Source organism: Sorex araneus, chromosome 1, assembly GCF_027595985.1.
Source record: "Sorex araneus isolate mSorAra2 chromosome 1, mSorAra2.pri, whole genome shotgun sequence".
Taxonomy (NCBI): Eukaryota; Metazoa; Chordata; class Mammalia; order Eulipotyphla; family Soricidae; genus Sorex; species Sorex araneus.
Genome location: NC_073302.1, coordinates 32238247 through 32245925, shown reverse-complemented (window position 1 = coordinate 32245925; position 7679 = coordinate 32238247). Strand labels below are relative to the sequence as shown.

The 7679-nt window shown below is 38.0% G+C and overlaps 1 non-coding gene across 1 annotated transcript; it reads right to left on the bottom strand.

Annotated features, from left to right (window-relative positions):
• Nucleotides 1-5989: 5989 nt before the first annotated feature.
• Nucleotides 5990-6121, bottom strand: LOC129400962 (small Cajal body-specific RNA 24). The gene has a single exon (XR_008628007.1). It is a non-coding gene; the product is annotated as a small Cajal body-specific RNA 24 (non-coding RNA).
• Nucleotides 6122-7679: the final 1558 nt, after the last annotated feature.

The following is a 7679-nucleotide window of genomic DNA, read 5'->3' as shown; positions in this document are numbered from 1 at the left end:
TCCAAGTAATTTTAAGTACTATACCCAACATTGTCAGTATTTTTTCTTCAGGATAACCCAGTGGCTTTGTTTCTTCTCCCCACCTCCTCTTCTTTGGCCACACTCGGCAGTACTCAGGGCTTATTCCTTGTTCTATGCTCAGGATCACTCTTGGCAGGGCTTAGGGTAACATGTGCAAGTCGGATCAAACCTGTGTGCAAGGAAAGCACCTTTCCTGCTGTACTTTTGCTTCAGCCCTCACTTTTCCCTTCTTTTAGGTTTCCACTGTGCCCAGAATTCACTGGACTTCCGTAATCTCTTTAGACATATAAATTTGTTTCAAACATATCTCTCCTGCTTCCTTCTAAAACTTCCTTCAATCCTTTTTAGATGCTCATTTCAGAATGTTCTAAGCATCTCTAACAAATGCTATTTATTTCAGAAAATAACCCCAACAATTAATTCTAACAAAAATATTCAAAATTTATATACAGAAAAGATGCTAACATTAATATTTAACACAGGGATCTATAGGCTATATAAGCTAGTGTTCAGTGGCCAAGTTGAATCCACAGGTTTTATTTATTTATTTATTTATTTATTTAAAGTATGACCAGTGAACTGAGAATGATTTTAATATTTTGCCACAGTGAAAAACAAGCACTGTAGCACTGTCATTCTGTTCATCTATTTGCTTGAACGGGCACCAGTAACGTCTCCATTGTGAGATTTGTTGTTACTGTTTTTGGCATATTGAATATGCTACGGTTAGCTTTCCAGGCTCTGCTGTGCAGGCGGGATACTCTCGGTAGCTTTCCGGGCTCTTGAGAGGGACGGAGGAATTGAACCTGGGTTGGCCTCGTGCAAGGCAAATGTCCTACCCTTTGTGCTATAGCTCCAGTCAGTGAAAAACAACAACAACAAAATACTATTCCAAGATATGAACAAATTTCAGTAAACTAGAACTTGGGTGTCAATAAGTTAAAGTTTACTGGAATACATTTAAGTCCTTTTGCTTATGTGCCACCCATGACTGTTTTAACACCAAGATAGCATAACTGAGTTCTGACCAGATAGTATGAAGGCTCACAAGCCTAAATTTACCATTGTGCAAAAGTTACAGACCTTGGTCCTGTAATACTTTCAGGTTTACTGATACAGAAAGTTTAGAGATACAATTGCTAAGAAAGAGACAATTCTTTTGTAATTTATGGTGTAGATGTTTATTTACTCTGAGTAATTTCTTCTTTCAAACATTCCTGAGATTCTCTTTGGCATTGATGATAAACACTTCATGATACAGATCACGTTATTTTAAAGGTTTTTCTCTTTATATGTGTTACTGAGATTACCTCTGCCATATGGTAACCGGCAAAGCTCTGAAATGTCTAATTCTGTTGCCTCTGCTACTTACATTTGCCATTTTTTGAAAACAGAAAATGCCCAAGCTCTGTATAGTGTAGGAGTCTTTCATTTACTCTGCAGAAACATGTTACTTGAGGAGGAAATGAAGTCTGTAGCTAATATGCATTAAAGCAACTTGCTTTATTTCTGGAACTTAAAAGTATTTTGTCAAATAACTTAAAATAACCTTGCTCCTTTGGCAGAAATTGGGCTTCCAGCAGCCAAGGGTAAAGCTGTTATCTGGAGGAGGGAATGAACTGTACATTTATTGTATAACATTCACAACCATCAACTCTGCTACAAATGTGCCTGAAATCATCTTCCATAGCATATTTTTAAATCTTTCACACAGCTTAGTGAGATCTGTATCTAAGTCAATCTGTATGGAGAAACTTAAATTAGAGAAATTAAATAACTACATTTTCTCCACATACACACTTGATTTTGCTTTAAACAATAACTGCTGCTATTTTTAGTGTTACCTCTGGTACCAGGAAGAGAACCTCAGGAATTTGGGTTTATTATTTTATTAATTTATGTTCTGTCAGAGATTGTACCCAGTTTTGATGCATACATTTTACCTCTAAGTCATATCTTAGGTTCTATAAAATACTTTGGTGGCTGGCAGGGGTGGATGGGGGACGAAGGGGTGGAGGCATGGAGAGAGAGTACAAGGATTAAAGCATTTTCCTTGTAAGGGACTACCCTGGCTTAATCACCAGCACCACATATGGTATTCCACGAACCACCAGGAGTACAGAGCCAGGAGTAAATCCTGAGCACCATTGGAAGTGGCTACAAAATACCCCTTTTTTGGTTGGGGGTGGGGAGTGGGGATGTAGTTGATGCTATGGTATAAAACCCAGGTGTCATGTCATGCATAAAAAAAAATGTGGAGAGATACTGAACAACTGCTATTTAATAAGCATCCTGTATTCTTTTGTCCTTAAATTCACATAAGAAAACGTTTATTTATTATTTTTTGGAATGTGGTATCAGAGATCAAAACCCCAAACCTAAATGCAAAGCATTTTCTCTACCTCTGAACTATCTCTCTAGCCCTCATATCAAGACATTTAGTGGTAAGATGTTCATTTTTAGGATGAGTCAGCAATAAAAAGAGTGGACCAAAGAAATCCTCAGAACAAGGCCATGGACAAGAAAGAGTATTGTGTAGAAAGGATAATATCATCATGGAACCAAGTGAAATAAAAAGGTGAAGAAAACTATTTTAAAGACAACAGAAAAGCAACATCCACAACAACCATATGGCTATGCACAGGAAGAGTAACAAATCAAAGTCATACATGTGGTACTATTAGCAGTGAAGGGTTGGACAATATTGAATTAGTGGGAGGTACCAAAATATCTAATATGCTATAATATATTTAAAAATCATGAAAATATATATATTTTTTAGGATTTATCTTTATTTATTTTTATTTTATTTATTTATTTATTTTGGGTCACACCTGGCAGTGCACAGGGTTACTCCTGGCTCTGCACTCAGGAATCACCCCTGGCCGTGCTCAGGGGACCATATGGGATGCTGGGAATCGAACCCGGGTCGGCTGCGTGCAAGGCAAACGCCCTACCCGCTGTGCTATCGCTCCAGCCCCCAAAAATCATGAAAATATTTTGAGGGGAATTTTGCCACATTGATCTACATTTATTCAGAAGTAAGCATAATAAATTTTGTCAGAATTATTTGGGGAGAAGTGAAGAGAATTTGGATGAAAGAAATGAGCAGAGAAGAAATGCTTATTTTATTTATTAATTAAAATTACTTTATTATGATAGCGCAGCTGGTAGGGTGTTTGCCTTGCACGCGGCTGACCCAGGATCAATTCCTCTGTCCCTCTTGGAGAGCCCAGCAAGCTACTGAGAGTATCCAGCCTGCATGGCAGAGCCTGGCAAGCTACCGGTGGCATATTCCATATGCCAAAAACAGTAACAAGTCTCACAATGGAGATGTTACTGGTGCCCGCTCCAGCAAATTGATGAATGACAGGATGACAGTGCTACAGTGCTTCTTATTTATTTTTATTATAGTTTTTATAACATTTTCCAACAAACTACTCGACCTTACCACCAACTTCTTTGTTAATCTGAGTTTTATAATCCAAGACCAAGTGTTTGTCATCATTTGACACCAAGTATTTCCTTCTTTTGACTCTATTTAATATACCATAGTATAGTGAGATTATCCAGTATTTATTGTTCTTCTTCTGTGTGACTTTGCTTAACATGATACCCTCCAGTTCCATTAAAGTTGCAATGAACTTCAAGATTTGATCTTTTTCTTAAAGTTACATAATATTCCATTGTGTATTTCTGTACCACTCCTTCTATGTCCATTCAACTATTACTGGACATTTGTGTTGTTTCCCACCTCTGAATTTTGAATTCAATACTTCAATGAACATAAATGTGAATATACATTTCAAATTAATGCTTTTTGTGTTTTGGGGGTAGATGCTAGGAAGTTAGTTACTTTTTTGAGAAATTTCCATACTATTTCCCATAGAGACTTACCCAGATGACATTTCATCTGTTTCTTTTCACTACATTCTTACCAACACTGGTTGTTTTTGTTTGTTTGCTTGTTTGTGTATTTTAAAAAATATGCAGAGTCTCTTGCCCCCACACCTGACTGTCTTCACTGGGGCCCGTTGGAGCAGAGCGGGTTGAGTTTCCCTCTCCGCCCAGAGCAGAGCCCCGGCAGCTGAAGACTGCCGGGACCCAGCCACAGCCATGCTCAAGGCCACTCTCCACACACTCAGACAAGCCTCACACATGAAGGAACCGGCAGAGGAACCCAGGTGGGTAGGACCTGGGGCTGAGATCTCTAAGCCTGCTTGGATCAGGACTGGGCCTCTTCCACCAAGATCCCCCATTTCCCAGTAACTTGGCAGCCACATCCACAAACTGCCCCCAACACCATGTAATCCCATCAATTGCCAAGATCCAGAGAATATAAAACAATGCTCCCAGAAGCATGCAGCTGCGCAGCCTCCTATAGCTTAGTTCTCCCTCTCAGAGAAGCTGGCAAGGTACCCAGAGCATCCTGCAAGCTCTCTGTGGCATATTTCATATGCCAAATATGGTAACAATGACGGATCTCATTCCTTTTACACTGAAAGAGCCTCCAATACGGCACTGCTGGGAAGAACGAGTAAAGAGAGGCTGCTAAAATCTCAGGATTAGGACAAATGGAGATGTTACTGGCACCTGCTCGAGTAAACAGGTGATCAACGGGAGGACAGTGATACAGTGATACAGTGATGCCATTCTCACTGGTATGAAATGGTTTCTCTTTATTTTAATTTGTGCTTTCCAGATAATAAGTGATAACATCTTTAAAATGCCTAGTGGCAGCCAAAAATAAATAAATAAAAATAAATAAAAGGGGCTGGAGTGATAGCACAGCGGGTAGGTCATTTGCCTTGCACGCGGCTGACCCCGGTTCAAATCCCAGCATCCCATATGGTCCCCTGAGCACCGCCAGGGGTAATTCCTGAGTGCAGAGCCAGGAGTAACCCCTGTGCATTGCCAGGTGTGACCCAAAAAGCCAAATAAATAAATAAATAAATAAATAAAATGCCTAGTGCCAATCCATATGTGCTCTTTAGGGAGTGTTGGTCAGTACTTATTATCTCCTTTCTTCTTCTTCTTCTTTTTTTTTTTTGTTAGGAGATAGCTCTTGCTTTCGTTGAACATTGTGAGTGCTTTATATATCTTGAATACCAGGTTCCTTTATCTGATGTGTTGTGTGGAAATATTTTCTTCCTTTCAGGGGAGTGCCTTTTTTTTTTGAGTTAAATTAATTTTGCCATGCAAAAGTTTTAAATTTGATGTAATCCCATTTTCAAATTCATGTTCCTTTTATTTTAGCCCATAGAGTCAAATCATTGGAGGCATTCTAAGGTCCTTATCTTGGAGAAATTTGTCTAAGTTTTCCCCATTGTGTTTTATAGATTCCGTTTTAGTCTTGAGGTCCTTAATTCATTGGGATGGTGTGAGATGGATCCAGTTTCATTGTTCTTTCATGCAGCTATATTATTCGTCAATATAATTTGTCAGACAGTCATTGTATAATCTGATATTCAGCATTTTCTTGTCCTAAATTGGTATTATTTTGTCTGATATCAGGTTTTGGACTTGCTGATTCCTTTTTGCTTTCACTCTGTTTTCCCCTTAGCATGGAGCAGCAATCCTTAGCTCTGAACTTGTCCACCATTCTGCCTTACTCAGAATTGAGTCTCCAGAAGTGATGGTTATTTTCTCCAGTGAATTTTCTCAGAGAGACTCCACCAGGGGTCTGGTGCTCCACTCATTTTCTGTGCACTTATTGTATTGATGCTGCAGGAATGCTCACAGAGCTCTTCCTTTTAGACAGTCTTGGCCCTGCAGTCACTGCTTGGCCTTTTTTTGTTTGCTTGCTTTTTGTTTTGTTTGTTTCTTAGACAAATTCATATAATGACTAAAGTTTAATTATTGTATGGAATAGCTATAAAAATAATTACATATTTTGACAAAATTAACAGATTTTATATAACTGATTTTATATATCATTTGCCCTTACTATTAATATTATTATGTTTTCAAATGTCAGTAGTGAAACAATACACTCTTTCTTACTTGGCAATGGTAGACAGAGTGCTACTATATTTTTTCTAGGACATTTACAAAGAGTTATTTTCATGGTAAGAAGAAACTGCTTTAAAATAAATGTCCATTATTTAGCCTTATTGTACGATTTATAAACAAGGCAGCATCTCATCTAGCAGGTGGAAAGGTAAAGCAAAAACAGAAGGTTTTTGTAGTCAATAAGAGGGATAAGGTCATTAGCAAGGGGAAAGGATTACTTCAGGCAAAGCCACCTTCCATTGTGGAAAGACTAGATGGGGCAAGGATTAATCATGGAGGTTATCTCACTTTTGCAGAATAGGAAATCCCAGATTGGTTGGCTTAAAATTCCAACTGCAGTTTTGTTAGGAATTAAGCCTTAGTGGAGTTAGTATGAATGAGTTCTTTTGGGTCTTGTTATTCTCTCCTGAACTCTGCCATATTAACGGGAGTTATTGACTTCCATATGATACATTATTTTGTTGTACACAGGCCTCACACCCTTTAGTTCTAGTCTTTTTCTGCTGTAGTGAACTGACATCTTCATTAAGTCATTCTTTTTATTTCTATATTTTGCCCTACTAAAGCCGAAACCTATCCACTGACTTGCCAACTATCTTATCAGCAAATATTCTTTGCTCTGAGAAGGAGAGTAAACATCATTAAATTTGTTATTTGTCCCATGTGGCAGACTTCAAACTCAAGAGTCTCACACTGAAACCTGCACTCAAAACCAATTTTGGAAAATGCTTTTCTTAGTTAGAAAAGCCAATGACAATACTGAAATGCAGTTTTATTTATTTATCTTTAGTTGGGGGGCACACTAAGCTGCGCTCAGGGCTTGCATCTGACTCAGCACTCAGAAATCACTCCTAGTGGTGTGTATTGAACCTATGTCTGCTGTGTGCAAGGCAATTTACCTACTTAATCTTCTCTACTTATCACTTGAGAGTTGCTTTAACCTTAGACAATTTTTTAACTTCTCTGAACTTCAGATTTCTCACCTATAAAATGACATTACCTTACTTTATAGAATTAAAATGAAATGAAATAGATAATTAACTTAAAGCACTTATCAATTATTATTGCTATTAATATTTTCATTATACCACATTTTCTTCATATTTATGAAAATTTACTTCACCCGATGAAGTTTATCTAAAAGAATATTTGAAATGGCTTATAAGCCTGATGATAGTGCTAATAGCATGTTCACTGGACTCTTTCCAAGCACTTTCCCTTCATTTTCTTATTAGTTTTTTGACAACATTGAATTTCTTCTTCTGGCCAAGAAGTGCTACCAAGGACAAGATTCATCCTTCTGTATCCAAACCTACAGACACAATATAAGAGCAGCTTTCAAAATATTGTACATGAGGCAATGGAAGAGAGATACCTGAGAGATGAAAAACAATTGAAGTGAGTCTTACAAATAAATTTCCAAGCCTATTGACTTGAGAGTATTTCCATGCCACAGTAAATGGAGGGAGCAAATCCAGGTTCATCCTAGCCAGTGTCTTGAGTAAGATAATGAAAAGGAAGTTTGGTGACATCAAATATCTGGCAGAGGATCATGGAGAGAATCAGAAAGGTGATGCACCATAAAGAGCTTTAAAGTTCTGTAGAAAGACCCTTCTCTCCCCCAACACCTCTCCTTCTCCACATAC